Genomic DNA, 16,115 nt, shown 5'->3' with positions numbered 1-16,115 from the left:
AAGTATTCACGAAGTGAGACCTTTATTGGCTGACCAGAAAATAATATGTTTGCAAGATGTTTTTTTGTAATCCTGCCTGATGAGGAGCCTCTGTACCCTGAAAGCTTACAGCCATATATTATTTTCTGGTCAGCCAATGAAGGTATCACAGTCTCCGAGAATACTATTGTCACATCGATCATCAAGTATTAGGAAAGCCAAAATGCAAGTTGTCGCGATGAGCAGACTTGCCGCTAGGTGGCGCTAAAACTCTCAGCCACCAAGGTTAAAATCCCAATAAAACAGTAAAAAGAAGAGGCATTTGTGTGATCCCTCCCCCTCCCCAGGAAGTGGAAGGGCTGAGCTGTTCCTGCAGGCTGGAGGAGGCAGTTTCATTCACATTTCCAGTGCTCAGTGCCTGCTCCTCATCAGCAGGGTCCTCTCACCTTTAGTGCTTCTCTCATCTGCTGCAGCCTGACAACCCACCAAGGTGAGATCTTTTCTGGTGCCCATCTGGTTTGTCTTGGATGTCTGAATGATTGGCATGGTCATAAATCTGCCAGGGCATGGAGATGGTGCAGGGGTTAATGGCACTGGGCACTGCAGTTGTCACCTTGTCTGTGACAGTGTGGGAAATGCTAGAACTAGATGCCACCATGTGTGCAGCAGCAGCAGCGATGCTCGGGGTCTTCCACTGATTGCTCATTGTTGGGTTTCCTCTCCCCTTTGTCAGTGCTTGTGGATCCTGTGCCTTTTGCTTTCTGCAGGGTTTTCTCCGGGACTTGGCTTCATCTTCCTTTCTGTTGCCATAATAGATGGTCAGTGTTTGAGAAGCAGAAGCTCCTACAGGTCCAGGACATGGGAGGCTGTCATTCCTTCTTTGTTCTTGGGTGATGGAATAAGTGATAGATGCCCTCCTTCGGTGTGATCATAGGGGAAGTGAAGTTCCTACCTAATGTACATATTGGAGACCATGAGATATTATATAGTGTAAATATTCCTATGAATGTTGTGTGTAATGTAAATCTGACGTATGGGACTTGTCTCAGTTTACAGCTGTTACCAGAAATAAGGGAAATAGATAAGACGCTCCTCCTTTATGTCTGTGTCTCGCATTATGCCAGCCTAGTTATTAGAACCTGTGAGTGCCCACGGGCTGTGAATGCTGCGTGCCACGGGGTCTTTGTTCCAGCCGTACTTGGGGTTTGGCTCACGGACCCCGATTTTCGGACTTATCTTCAGAGTTGATGGTCAACGTTTTCCATGACTGTGTAAATGGCACGTTCTTCATTAGTCTAGAACTAATCGTTAATCAGGATATTATCGTCCCTCCATGTGTGTTTTCTGGTGCTCCGGTGTTTGTCTTGTACCCCCCCCCCCATGGACATCTCCCGAGCTTGGGTTTGTGACTAATGTGAGTGGCTGGTTGCCATGAGGGGTCCGTGTTTACTACTGTGTTCCAGACGTTTCATTACTTGTTCTGCGGAGGGATTGAGTATCTGCACTGAACCACGACAAGATACAGCTCAGGCCAGGTTTTCTATGCGTTAGGCTCACCCATGGCTCCAGCTTCTATAGTAATTGTCGTTTTATTTATTCAGTCTATTCTTGTGGTGCCGAACCATTTTATTGTGTTTTGAAGAGCGTTGTAACCTCATAAAAGGGCTGTCTGGGGAGAACCGAAATATGGCTCAAAAACAAAGCGCTATACCTAGGCTGCGCTCATCGCTGGGCTTCAGCCTCCTAGGCTGGGCTCATCGCTGGGCTTCAGCCTCCTAGGCTGGGCTCATCGCTGGGCTTCAGCCTCCTGGGCTGGGCTCATCGCTGGGCTTCAGCCTCCTGGGCTGGGCTCATCGCTGGGCTCCAGCCTCCTGGGCTGGGCTCATCGCTGGGCTTCAGCCTCCTGGGCTGGGCTCATCGCTGGGCTCCAGCCTCCTGGGCTGGGCTCATCGCTGGGCTCCAGCCTCCTGGGCTGGGCTCATCGCTGGGCTCCAGCCTCCTGGGCTGGGCTCATCGCTGGGCTCCAGCCTCCTGGGCTGGGCTCATCGCTGGGCTCCAGCCTCCTGGGCTGGGCTCATCGCTGGGCTCCAGCCTCCTGGGCTGGGCTCATCGCTGGGCTCCAGCCTCCTGGGCTGGGCTCATCGCTGGGCTCCAGCCTCCTGGGCTGGGCTCATCGCTGGGCTCCAGCCTCCTGGGCTGGGCTCATCGCTGGGCTCCAGCCTCCTGGGCTGGGCTCCAGCCTCCTGGGCTCCAGCCTCCTGGGCTCCAGCCTCCTGGGCTGGGCTCATCGCTGGGCTCCAGCCTCCTGGGCTGGGCTCATCGCTGGGCTCCAGCCTCCTGGGCTGGGCTCCAGCCTCCTGGGCTGGGCTCATCGCTGGGCTCCAGCCTCCTGGGCTGGGCTCATGGCTGGGCTCCAGCCTCCTGGGCTGCGCTCATGGCTGGGCTCCAGCCTCCTGGGCTGCGCTCATGGCTGGGCTCCAGCCTCCTGGGCTGCGCTCATGGCTGGGCTCCAGCCTCCTGGGCTGCGCTCATGGCTGGGCTCCAGCCTCCTGGGCTGCGCTCATGGCTGGGCTCCAGCCTCCTGGGCTGCGCTCATGGCTGGTCTTCAGCCTCCTGGGCTGCGCTCATGGCTGGGCTTCAGCCTCCTGGGCTGCGCTCATGGCTGGGCTCCAGCCTCCTGGGCTGCGCTCATGGCTGGGCTCCAGCCTCCTGGGCTGCGCTCATGGCTGGGCTCCAGCCTCCTGGGCTGCGCTCATGGCTGGGCTCCAGCCTCCTGGGCTGCGCTCATGGCTGGGCTCCAGCCTCCTGGGCTGCGCTCATGGCTGGGCTCCAGCCTCCTGGGCTGCGCTCATGGCTGGGCTCCAGCCTCCTGGGCTGCGCTCATGGCTGGGCTCCAGCCTCCTGGGCTGCGCTCATCGCTGGGCTTCAGACTCTGTTCTTCTCGTGGACAGACGACGTGTTGTAATTGGCTGAAACAACTCTTAATAATCAAAAGTTCATGCGACTGATGCATAACAAAATACACCGCTATACCCGGCGCTTAGGGAACCGGTCACATTGCGGACAGTTTGGTATCAAGAAGAAGCTGCACAGAATGATGCACAGGTTGTTGTAAAAGATTCAGTATAACTTGTGTTTTATTCACTGTTTTGTATCGTTAGGAGTCCAGTTGCCGGACCTACACCGTTATTGACGGCTACCAATGCATGCACAGTCATAGAGGGAGTCAGTCACTGTGTAGGACCCCAACTGGACTCGTATGTCGACAAACACCAGGGATTCCACCATTAATATAATGCAAAGTTTACTGAAACTTTTCCAACAAATATATTGATCAGTGTGATCATCTCCTCATCTCCTCCTGCCCTGTACCATCCTGCCTGCAGACATACCATTTTCAGCATGGCAGGTTCCCTTTAACCCTGTAGCACCCACCCATAGATAAGAGTAGCAGTGTAGAGAATGTGTCCTGGTGGGACACGTACTGAAGATCAGTATTGATGCCTGTCTGTCGCTGTTGCAGTAAAACCGATTGTTGTGATAAGTACTGGCACCTGTCAGGAAATCGAGAATCCTTTACCGGATATATGGAGAAGGGAAATGGAGAATAAACCCTTTGAAAAGTGCTGGAAAACACTAGTAAAATCCACCCTCCATAGTATATTCCATACAGACTTTGGCCACGGCGCAGGTTGCACAGTAAAGGAGCTCTGTATTCTGCTGCTACATTGCCGAATAGTGCTTTGTAACCCCAGGGCACCACGACAAAGAAGTCGCCGAACAATCTGGTTCTGACTTTTTGCTACTTGCTTGTCGCAGTACCTTACGGATTGCAATGCTGTGATGTAGGAGCGGCATACAGCAATGTTTGGCTTCATGTTCTGTGTCGTGGGCAAAGTGGCCGTGTAGCCTCAGGCTGGAGTCACACTAGAGTATGGCTGCGATATGCTACTGACTCCAGTGTCTCACAATCACCCATAGACTTTTATTGTTGTGCGTAAGTCAAGTCTTGCCGCCAATTGCAGCATGCCGAATCAGCAGGAGAAAATAATCTCAGATGTGCTGTGCCCCATAGTAGACATTGGGCCAAGTGCTATCAGATGTTATCCATTAGCACTCGACCGTGTTATACACTCCTGTGACCCTGGCCTAAGACTGTAAAAGACAAAATATAGCCTCAATTGAATCAGTGTTGACAAAGCCTAAAAAGATAAATCCAGTTTAGGCGGCCTCCTTCCAAGTAAAAAATTGCTGCCTGTCCAAGTTTGATCCGATATTCAGATCTCACTCTGCCATGCAAGTCACTGATTGCGGACTGCACTCAGATGTTGTCATCTGAATGCAGTCCTATTTCTTCTCACTGACACAATGGAGAAGATGGAGGAATTTTGTTCTCCATCTTCTCCACAGTGTGTTCCGATTCTCTCATGCGAAAGAATTGAATCACACTAAGCTGACACTCAGATCAGAGTTTGATCAGAGTGTCATTTGCGTAATCTGCCCAATTCTTTCATAGAATTGACAGCCACGTGCACTTGCCCTTAGGGTCACGTTTCACTTAGCAACGCACCAGCGATCCCGACAACGATACGACCTGGTAGGGATCGCTGGTGCGTCGCTAAATGATCGCTAGTGAGCTGCCACACAGGCAGATCTCACCAGCGACGCAGCAACGATCCAGCGATCAAACACAGCGATGCATGCTGGCCAGCGGGACGCCGAAAAAATGTCCCAGGACTCTCCTGCACGATCAGCGATATCCAGCAGGGGGGCCGGTCGCTGTTGCGTGTCACATGTAGTGAGATCGCTGTTGCATCATAAAATCGGTGCCGCATTAGCGATCTCGCTATGTGAGACGGGGCCTTTACTTGGATGCGTGAGTGTGCTCTTAAGCCCACTTCTCATATACGTTGGAGGCTCCTTTTAACATTTGGCCAAACATATTGCAGTATTTGGCGGTATTTTGTCCAATAAAAAGACTGACTTATCATTGGAAATCTGAAGTACCACATTATAATGCTTGTGTCCTTCATTAGATGGATATGGCCCTTCAATTACAAACCGCTCCCTGTATATGCACTAACATGAGTAGCAGGACTTGCCTTACAGATTCTCTATGTAATGGGTACCAATGAGGACACGGTGTGTTGATTTTACTGCAGCGAATCACTGGCTGGATATGAGTAAACCATTGATGATGTTGCAGTCGCCATTGATTACTTGCAGCAATGAGGGACTAATGCAGAGAGAGGCATGAATCTTGTGGCATCAAAGTGACCGCTATAGTGCCAGGCGGAATCACTAACTAACCCATTAGAAGTGAATGAAGCCCATTGGACTCTGGCGCGGTCCTTTGGACCCTGGCGCGGTCCATTGGATGCTGGCACGGTCCATTGGACTCTGGTGCGGCCCATTGGACGGCAGTGTTATGGCACAGATTTGAGCAGTGCCTAATGGTCTATATCCGTGCCATTAAAGTCCAACAGAAATTAAGTTGGAACATGTTTATTTATTTTTTTTTTTAAAGTGATCTCTAATACATTTCTATATGTAATCCGTATCTTCTCATGTGCTGTTCTGCTACAGGGCCATTTACACTACATTGTTTCATTTTAGACTTGCGCTGGGCTGTGGAAGGTCGTTGTGCTGCTTTATATTACTGGGGGCATTTCCATATCTGGCCCATGGGGACCCTGCAGAAGTGTTTCATTCTACTACAGCCGGATCCTTATCTAGTGTTTCAAATCTGGCGCACATCTGTCACAACAGTCAGTAAGATCCACCTCCTGGTACTTTGTGCAGAAGGAAACAGCTGTAGTGGAGAGAATGGGGGCCTGTATACAGTGATTAAGTAATGAGTCTTTCCCCATTAGCTGGATCATGTTATACATCCACCATGATATGGACATTAGGACGTAATCAGACACAATACAGCAGTGTATGGGCAGTACGGAGCTCGTACTTGCTTTGTAACGCTAAATTTGCTTTTCTTTAAAAGTCATGGGAAAGTATTTCATAACTTTATTCTAAACAGATTGTCCCACTGGCCGATGCCAAATCCCTTTCCGTGTTTCCCTACAAGATCTTCAGGTTGATTTGTATATTTACTGTCGCCCACAGCCATGCATTGTACTGTATGATCATTTGTGAAAAATGTCTGCGCAACGTATTCTACGTGTTTACATTTTTTGACATTTCCATATCTATGAGCTATGCTGTGGGCACTCTGAGGTTTCTCACGGATATTTCTATGTGTATTTGTGAGGACTTTTTTTTTTTTTTTAGTTCTTCTTTTTGGAATGCTTCCAAATTTGAAGTTTCTTCAACAACTGAATGGCTTAAATGATTGATTTGGACCATTTCTGATACTCGCTTGGAAATTATATGCAAACGACCATTTGTGATGCATAAATGTAATCTGCCTGTGGTTTGTTCAGCCATTGGCATCTAAAAATACCTGGTATACAGGATGTTGGTTGAATTCTACAGGCGTCCTCCGTACCCCCCGTACACAGTAGATGACATTTGGCCAGCAGCGATCCTGCCCAACTCTCCCATGCAAAGCAACGCTCCGTCTGCTCCTGTATTCTGAGAATTGCTGCCAGACATGATAATGGCTTATCTCTAGAGAATACAGAGATCAGCATCCTTAACTTCCCCAACCATCATCTGTCAGAGGCTCCCATACACTGTAGTCTGTCTGCCAAACCTGTCGATATTGAGACTGTGGGGGCCATCAAACTGTGTTGGCGTCAATGTGGGGGCATCATTCTTTGGGGGATGTACTGTACGGTCATCATACTGTATGTGTGTGGAGGGTGTTGTGGTGGTATCTTACTGTGTTTTGATGGGTGCTTTTGTTGGCATCATTCTTGATCGGGGCATTTTGGGTGCATGGGGAAAACTAAAGTGCTTCAATAGGGGGCAAATTACTTTGTAAGTCCGGGATCACACATGCGAGAAGCAAAGCTGAGTCTCACATATTAATACCGGCACTGCCGCCGTCACGTGCAGTTCCATGTATTGCTATGCGGCCGCACGCTCCGATCCTAGTGCCGGCGGCAGTGACGGGTATTAACATGCGAGACTTGACCGTGTTTCTCGCATGTTTGATCCTGGCCAAGAGAGTTAAAGTTGTGAGATATTCGTTTTGGTGACCCCGCCGAATATTAAACTATGTACTTTGGTGAATCATCTCACTCGGCTGCTCACAGCGGTAAATGCAGGAATGCTTCTCCTTCAATCTTCTGCAGGTTTAATAAAAGTATGACATAAACCAGTGCAAAGTGCTTCAAAATGAACATGGCTTTTCTGGCACAACAGGAAAACCAAAAGATAAAGGATTATCTTACAGCACTGTCCATATGGTTGCAGGTATCCGCCCGCTCAGGAACAACAACAGAGTTCAGTTCCGTTTTAGCATAAACAACGCTCTAGAGCTCTCATCTCCAGGCACACCCCACCCTGAATGACTCAGAAGGCTGACTATTTATCACCTTAACCCCACCCTGGGGTGGAAATATAGTGAACAGCTTCCCACCCACTATTCAGCTATTCACAAAAAAACCTACCCCTATAGTGGCCAATTGCCCCATCTCAGCACTTAGTGTGCTGGAGCATTTTCCCTAGGTTCATATCACTGAAGCTAACAACCTCAGTGATATATAACTCCCATCCAGTACTTTTTCCAGTGACTTTGTCACAGTACATACTGTGATTCAGTAACCTCTGTTACAGCTAGGAGGCTCTGTGTATGCGCTTCAGGATGCGCTTTTAGGCATAATTATTATGGCGAATTAGGGACTGTCATTATGGTAAATGGCCGGTATGTGTCTCAGAGGTTCTCTGGACTGTAAGCCCAAAATTATATGGTTATGCTGGGACTTATAGTTCCACAAGTATTTGTTGTGTATTACTTATAAGGGTGGCTTATAGGGTTAGTCAGAGAGCTGGGCGGGAATTGACTGACCACATGCACCGCCCATCCATGGGGGTGGTTACAACCATATAATGTGACTGAGGTGTAGTTACATGGACAGAGTGTGTGTACCTGAAAGGTTCAGGGTGCAAGGTCCTGGAAGGTCTGTGTTGGCAGATCCTGGGAGTAGGATTGGATTCCTGGAGCACCTGGTGAGACCTTGGACCTGGTAGCCTGGGTGTTGGACAAGTGTCCTGAATAGTACCCAGACAGGCCACATGTGTGTGCAGAGCCTGGTACAGCCCCACACTGAGAAAGATGCTGTCCTGTTGAGGACCTTGGACTGACGAGGAGTCAGCCTGTGGAACAGGAGCTCCAGAGGTAACCCCGGGTATGGGGAGAGAACTTTGTGTGTTGACAATGGTCTGTTACTGAACTGTACGGTCACCTGATGACTGGAGAGTGTCTGGTGCGTCTAGTGAATGCTTTGTAAAGCCAAATGTGATGAAGTAATGGATTATGTGTAAGCCGGTGATGTGCAACCTGGCTTATGGTGCGGTTTATGACGCTTAAATAAACCGTATGGACTGTTTTGTAAGAAAAACCTGTGCCTGACTGCGTTAATCCTCTGCCAAGCGAGTGTTCCCCAGCACACACCTAGTAGGCGCTACGCCACAATACACATTTTTTTTTAGAGGGAGCAGCAATTACAACTTCTGCTATGGGGCTTCATGATTTCTGCTCACAGTAAGGCTAAGTGCACACGTACCGGAACTCTCGCGGAAATTACCGCGAGAATTCCGGAATTCCATTCCGTGGGAAAATCGCATTTTAAATTCCCGCGATTTTCCCGCGGAAAAACTAGCATTTTGCAAGCGTATTTAGCTTGCAAAATGCTAGTGTTTTCCAAGCGATCTGTAGCATCACTTGGAGAACTGATTGACAGGTTGGTCACACTCGTCAAACATAGTGTTTGACAAGTGTGACCAACTTTTTACTACTGAGACTGCCTATGCAGCATCAGTAGTAAAAGCTAAAATGTAAAAAAAAAAAAATGGTGTTATTCTTACCTTCCGGCGTCCCCGCGCATCCGTTCCCAGTAATCCTTTGCGAAAATGCTCGCGATGGCGTCCGTTCTCGCGGGATCGCGAAGTCTCGCGGTCATTCGCGCGAATGACTGCGAGACTTCGCGATCCCGCGAGAACGGACGCCATCGTGGGCATTTTCGCAAAGGATTACTGGGAACGGAAGCGTGGAGAGAGGTGGGGAGGCTGCGCGGGACGTCGGAAGGTGAGAATAACAATATTTTTTATTTTAAATTCTATTTTTTACAGGGATATGGTACCCAAAGCCCGGAGGACAGTCTCCTCTCCTCCGGACCGTGGGTACCATCCGCAAATGTTCTGCTTACTTTCCGCATGGTGTGCACAGCCACATGCGGGAAGTAAGTGGAACAATACATTCCTATGGGTGCGGGATCGCCACGATTCCGCAAATTAATGAGCATGCTGCGGTTTTTACCGCAAAGCGATTCCGTCGCGGTAAAAACCGCAGCATTAGCATAGCATTGCGGAATCCCATAGGAATGCATGGAATGCTTATTTTTCGTGTTTTCGTGGCAAAATCGCGCAGTTAAAACCGCCGCGGAACCGCGAAAAAAACGCCACGTGTGAACTCAGCCTTAGGCAGCCAGACAAGATTTCCATGTGATTTGCCTATGAATTACCACTATATTTGCAGGTAAATGGTATTTCTGCAGGTTCCCTTTAAGTAGTTCGGACAAACCTTTACACATGATGGTGAACAAAAACATTATTGAATTGTGAGCCAACTAAACCACTCAAGGAGTGGAAATTCCTTCTTTTTTTTTTTTTACCATCAATAATGCGTTTGAGACACAATAGAGCCAAGAAAAAAAAATAGCCCGTGTGAATTGTCATTCAATCTATTTTAGTTTCACCCTGAAATATAAATTTTATGGTGGATTTTGAGGTGACCTTCAACCAATGATGCACTTTCAGAATAAGTACCATGTGGAATGAATTACATGTTATAAGCCAATAATGTGTTTTGGGGGAAACCGAACTGACATTCATTCATCTGCCTGGTCCCGACTGGCTTCCATAGTACAATGACGTCATCACATCTGCGTTGCTCCTCTTTTGATGGAGGCCTCCATGTAAGAGATCTGGAGTTACATGTAATCGAATAGTGTAGCTGTCTAGTCTGGACTTCTGTTCCTACAGACCTCAGAGAGGTTGCATAATAGAACATGAGCTATGGTAGGTATATTATTTTTTTTTTTTTATTGGATTTATCCTAAGTGAGCGGAAGGCAACAAAGTAGTGGATGGGGAAACCATGAAATGTAGAGCTCATGCACATTGCAGAACCTCTAAGGTGTCATTTGGAGACCTTTGGGGCTTTTCAAAATCTATCTACATATTAAAGAAATACACTCAATGCATTGGAATGGGGTTATTTTTCTAGTCGTAGAAATATAAGCAGCAAATCTGCCTCAAATGATTATACCTGGTTATGAAATTTTGCATGACTGCGCCCCTTTTTTGTTGAGGTTATGCCCCTTCCATGACATTGTTTCCCTAAACCATGAATGTGCATCTGGATGTTAACCCTCCATCTGAAGATTAAATTTCTTGGCTCTAGCCACAGGAAACTTTCTGGAAGCTCTGCTTTCCCGGAGGTCACTGGAGGCTCATGCAACCCTAAGGGATTTGCCAACTCTTCTGGAAGTGTCTGGCAGCCTCCTAATGTCTTGAGTTGGCATGTATACCCTAAATATTTGGTTCAGACACAGAAGGCTTTTGGTTCAGTGCCGGTGTATGATGTCCTCAATTAGTGTAGATGATCACCATGTATTGTTCCTGGCACTAACCGGTCCGGTATCTTTACAGAATAGTTGTCCTTTGATGTTTGGCGTAATACTGTATATGCCATTAAACTTCCATTCATGAGAACTAAGGTATGTTCTGCAGAGTCAGATGGCGTACGTCAGCCGTCCCACTGGAGTGATGTAATATGTTGTACTTTGTCAGGATCGGAGAGAGAATTAATTTCAATTTCCAAGTATGTATTTATTGGATACCTTACACTGAGCCCGCGGTCTCGTGGCTTGTATGCATCATATGACGTGCTCCCTAAGCCAAATAAAATTCTGCAATTAGTAGTATGCATTGCCAAGTCTTGATAAAGCGGCTTCAGTGTTTTTATGATGCCAGGGCATGTAATTAGACGAGAATAATTGTCAGGCTCCATGGTGTTGTCTTTCAGTGTTTGGGAGCAGAGCACAATTACCGCACTATAATTTATCATCCCAGGAGTAAGTTGCTTGTGTATACTCTCTTTTCTAGTAGGGCTGGAAAACTGATGAACATTTTGTTGGAATGGAAACAAATGAGGTAACTGGGAAAGCGGCTATTATGTCAATTATACTTTCTGAAAAGGAAATTCTACTTTTGTCCCAATAAAGCTGCTGAGGCTTTTGCAGTAATAGCTACAGGTAAATCCTACGTGCCAACTCTCGCGAAACATGTGGAAGGCTACCAGAAAAAAAAAAGTGAGACCTTCCGGGACCAGATGATTTGGCAAATATCTCTAGTTCCACTGAAGCCTTCCGATAAGTACACCCTAAAAGACTCTTGTTCAAGTTCTGGTGTCCGGACACGTAGTCAAGGAGAGTCACTCATTTACAATGGCAAAACTCAGGATAAATTTTTTTAGGATGTTTTCAGTGGATTTTGTTTTTTTTTTTATTCACTTGGCTTTTGAATAAGATTCTGCTATAAAATTCACATGAACAATTTGCTTCAAATACTCTTTCAATGAAATGAGCTTCTTATTTGTTTCAATGATAAGACGCCACTATAAGGCCATGTGCACACACTGCGGTTTTTGCTGCGGTTTTGGCCCTGCAGAACTGCAGCAGTTCCGCAGACATGGTACTTTACCATGTTAGCGTATGGGTTTTCAAAACCGCAGGGCTCACGCTGCGGTTTTTTACCTGCGGAAAAGCTGCCTTTTTTTTTCCGCAGCATGTCAATTGTTTCTGCGGATTCTGCTGCGGTTTCACACCTTTAACATAGTAGAGGTGTGAAACCACAGGCCAAACCGCAGCAAAACCGCAGGTCACTTTACCTGCGGTTTTACCTGCGGTTCCGCGGGGAAAAAACCCGCAGGTGAATCTGCAGTGTGTGCACATAGCCTAATGCAAGTGGTGGTTTTTCCATTTGGCAAAATAATGAATACCAGTTCTCAGGCATTTCTGCTGGGAAAACAAAAACGCATCAAATTTGACTTCTGAATCAGTTGATGCAGAAAAAAAAATCCCATGTGCAAAAAGAACTCGGCATGAAAAACCACATTGAAAAACTCTTGAGAAATTTCTATAGGAACAGCAAGTAGACAAGTACGGTAATTAAATTTCTATAGGAACAGCAAGTAGGTAATTAAGATTCTATAGGAACAGCAAGTAGGTAAGCACATAAAACACCCAGGATTAGACAGATATTGTCTGTTACCATGGAGAAAGATGGGTTTGCACTCATAAAACTGAGATAGTTGGCATTAAGCCTATATGAAAAAATCAGTGGAGCGTGCATTCTGGGTCATGCTCTCAAGATAGTTGTGGGACCCTCCTCTGGGACCCACAGAGCCACACATATTAACTAATTGTGGCAAATCCTTTGGAAATAATCCTTTGCCATAATTGTCCCAGATAGAATATCAATTAAATCTGCCTTTATATTACCGTACATTGATCTCCATTTATGTGATCGGCTGCAGTGTAAGATCAGGTTCATATTGCGTTAACTCAGCCCTTTCAACGCATAGCGTTGACGGGCTGCGTTAACGGTATAGCATAACACGATCATGTTATGTTATACCCGCTAGCGCAGATGATTCATCTGTGCTAGCGGTGACAGAGCCTCAGACGCTGCAGCCCGCGTCCGAGGCGCCGTCACTGAATGACGGAACATCGCGAGCTCATGCAGCTTTACGGCTTGCGATGCGCCCGATAATGGGGGTCAATGGCAGCGTTAACGGACTGCGTTACACAGCGTTATGCCGCGGTGTAACGCAGTCCGTCTAATGGACTGCCATAGCGCAATGTGACCCCGGCCTAATACTATAGTTTTGCTGTATTTTAGCTGCTGTTGATCTAGGCATATCACAGCTTATCTGTACAATGTGGGGGACTGTGCCTCCTCGAAAACTGGTTCCATTGCGAATACTTAAAGGGAATCTGTCGCCACTTTTTTGGCATATCATGTAAAAATATCATTCAATTCAGTGTCACCTATGCATTATAACAGTACTTTTGTTACCCTTTGACCCCCCCCCCCCCATATCTTTGATCAATAAATTCCGTTTATATTCCTCCCACGGTGTATGTAAATCTGCTCGGTCAGGTTCGATGGGTGGGGCTTATTCGTCTCTTTCCCCCTCCCCCCCACTCCTGTCTTGCTCTATGAATTTCTTTCTGGTAATTCCTGCGTTCTCGTACAGTTACCGTGCGTGCGCATTCAAACGGTCTTTCGCACGTGCGCATATGCTTTGCCCAACAGTGGGCAAAGCATATAATCAGTATTGCGCTGGCATACGCCATTACGCTCTATGGTCCAGAAGTATTGCGTTGCAAATTGTGTGTTCCCTCACACATCGCAATACTTCCGGGCCATAGAACGTAATGGCGTATGCCGGCGCATGCGCAATACTGACTTTATGCTTTGCCCACAGTTGGGCAAAGCATACTGCGTACGCACGAGAGGACATTTGAATGCGCACACGCGGTAATGCTAAGCGATCTGTGATATCCACAGAAAAGAATACGTACAGCAAGCCGAGGGGGGGGGGGTGGAGACGGACAGTAAACCCTGCCCATCGGACCGGACCAAGCAGATTTACATACACCGCGGGGGGAATATAAAAGGTATTTATTGATCAAAAGTGGGGGGTCAAGGGGTATCAAAAGTACTGTTATAATGTATAGGTGACACTGAATTGAATGTTTTTACATGATATGCCAAAAAAGTGGTGACAGATTCCCTTTGACTGTTTTGGTGTCTCCTTTTTGATGGGAATTTTTGTGATAAGACAACCCTTTCAATTTTTTTTTTTAAATTGAATCTGTCAATGAGATGTGCCTATATAATTTAATCAGAGCATGTTTTCAGGCTCCTAACAACATCTCCTTTATGTCACCTAAGTGTGATGAAGTGCAGAATACTCTGAGCTCAGTCACTGGTATCACCTCTACAACATAATAGACAAATCAGAGAGTGGGAGAAGAGGGGATTCTGATTCTCCTGACTCTATGCATAAACTGGTTTATGACTCATGCTGTTGTGGGCGGCGACACCAGCGATCTGCCAGGATGAGTGATAGCACTCCCGCTATTCTGAGATGGCAAGGAAAAAGGAATGATAAAGTCTTTCTATTACATTGCAGGGGTAAATCCTATTGACAAGTAATCTTCTAAAGAGGTGTGATATTGATGACCTATCCAGGGGCGGACATATTTTTGGTGCAACTTGTGCCACCGCACGGGAACCCAGAAGGGAAGGCTGCCACTTACACCTCCAAAGCAGATGGAATTGTGCATTATGATGAGCTATTGAACTGCAAAGGGCCCATATAGGGTTCTTGCATAGGGGCAATTTTCGGTTTTTATTCACCACTGGACTATTCACAGACTAGGTCATCAATATCAGATTGGTGAGGCTCAGACACCCAGAACCCCCATCAATCAGCTGCTATTAAGTCCCAACAGCTGGATGTAGAGCTGGAGCGGCGCTGCACCGCTCCTGTCAATGTGTGCCCAGTACTGCACATCTCTTATTCTCTTGCATAAGACAGGTCATCAATATCATATAAATGGAGCACCCTTTAAAACTAACAAACAGAACTATGCTTTGAACGATATTCAAAACTACATTGCATTTTCCCTCTATTTCCCAAAAGTAGTAGAAAAGCAAATTAGAGGAGACGCCAATTTCGAGTCCGGCTCTCATGTTTATCAGATCTTTTGGAAGATTGAGAAGCAATCTTCCCCAATATGCTTAATACATTAAGTTCTTAGATCTCCAGCCGTGAAATGACCCAATATTGATTTCAGCCCTTGTGCTGTTGAGAATGTGACATATGGAATATAATTTGCCCTACTGTCACTGCATGAGTTACAGCACGAGCTATCAGTCATGTCATCCAAAAGGAAGGATTTACTAATCCTATTACAACTCCAGGACATCCTGGCACAGATTTGCTGCTCTTGATAATATGGGATTTAATTCTACTTTTCATTAAATGCTGTATTAGCCATTCTATTTACAACCTACTGATAATTATTGTTTATTGCTTTCTATACTTTTTTCCTGAAATTTCTTCCATGTATATAGCGTATTTGTATGAAAAAATATTTGCACTTATTAAAAATTGGTCATGATAAATTTGACACAAATAGCTAGTCAAGTTAGACCAAGTTCGACTCTTCTCTGCGCCATCTATCAGAATATACTTAATTTCACAATATAAAATGCATGACTTCTGAAATAGATCTTAGACTTGTTGCGACTGATGTATATCCTGTACCATCCATGTTACAATGACTGTGTAATAATGAAAATATGTTATGAGTCTCCTTAATATTAGTGATCTCATTAGCCCACATTCAGTATCTCCCCCTCCCCATTCAGTCTGACAAACCTCTGCAGCTTGTACTGTGCAGTGTGAGATGTCATAAGCAGCAGGGAGGAGGGACACTGAGGAGCTGTCAATCCGGTTTAGGGGCCAGATATTGAGAACCCTTCTCTCTGCTATAATTCTAAAACTTAACATGGATAAAATAGAATTCATCATCTTTCCACCAACTCATTCATCCCCCCCCTCCGCCCAACAGACCTATCCATCAGTCAATGCTTGCCTACTCTCCCCAGTTCTGCTATTTTGCTGCCTCTGATCTCTCCTTCAAACCACACATCCAAGCCCTTTCCACTTCCTGCCGACTCCATCTCAAAAATATCTCCCGTATCCGCTCATTTCTCAACCAAGATTCTGCAAAAACACTAGTGCTTGCACTCATCTCCCGCATCAACTACTGCAACCTCCTGCTTTGTTGTCCCCTCTAAGACTCACACCGCTTCAATCTATCCTAAGCTCTGCTTCCTGTCTAATCCACCTGTCCCCTCGCAATTCCCTGGCCT

At 46.5% G+C, this 16,115-nt stretch overlaps 1 protein-coding gene across 4 annotated transcripts in view; it reads left to right on the top strand.

The window, feature by feature from the left end:
• The first annotated feature begins 294 nt into the window (after nucleotides 1-294).
• The window catches only part of FAM110B (family with sequence similarity 110 member B), a 156,569-nt gene continuing 140,748 nt past the window's right edge, over nucleotides 295-16,115 (top strand). For 3 of the 4 annotated variants that reach the window (XM_073583964.1, XM_073583960.1, XM_073583963.1), the window contains exon 1: nucleotides 295-469. The gene's annotated coding sequence lies outside the window, so the exon portion shown is untranslated. Of the gene's footprint in view, nucleotides 470-8,124; nucleotides 8,279-16,115 lie in introns of those variants that run through there. The other variant, XM_073583961.1, reaches the window with a different exon arrangement.

The sequence above is a fragment of the Dendrobates tinctorius genome, unplaced genomic scaffold (assembly GCF_039654945.1).
Source record: "Dendrobates tinctorius isolate UK_male_01 unplaced genomic scaffold, ASM3965494v1 ptg000082l, whole genome shotgun sequence".
In the NCBI taxonomy this organism is placed as follows: Eukaryota; Metazoa; Chordata; class Amphibia; order Anura; family Dendrobatidae; genus Dendrobates; species Dendrobates tinctorius.
Note: the sequence above shows the minus strand (reverse complement) of the source record. Positions and strands in the feature narration are given on the sequence as shown.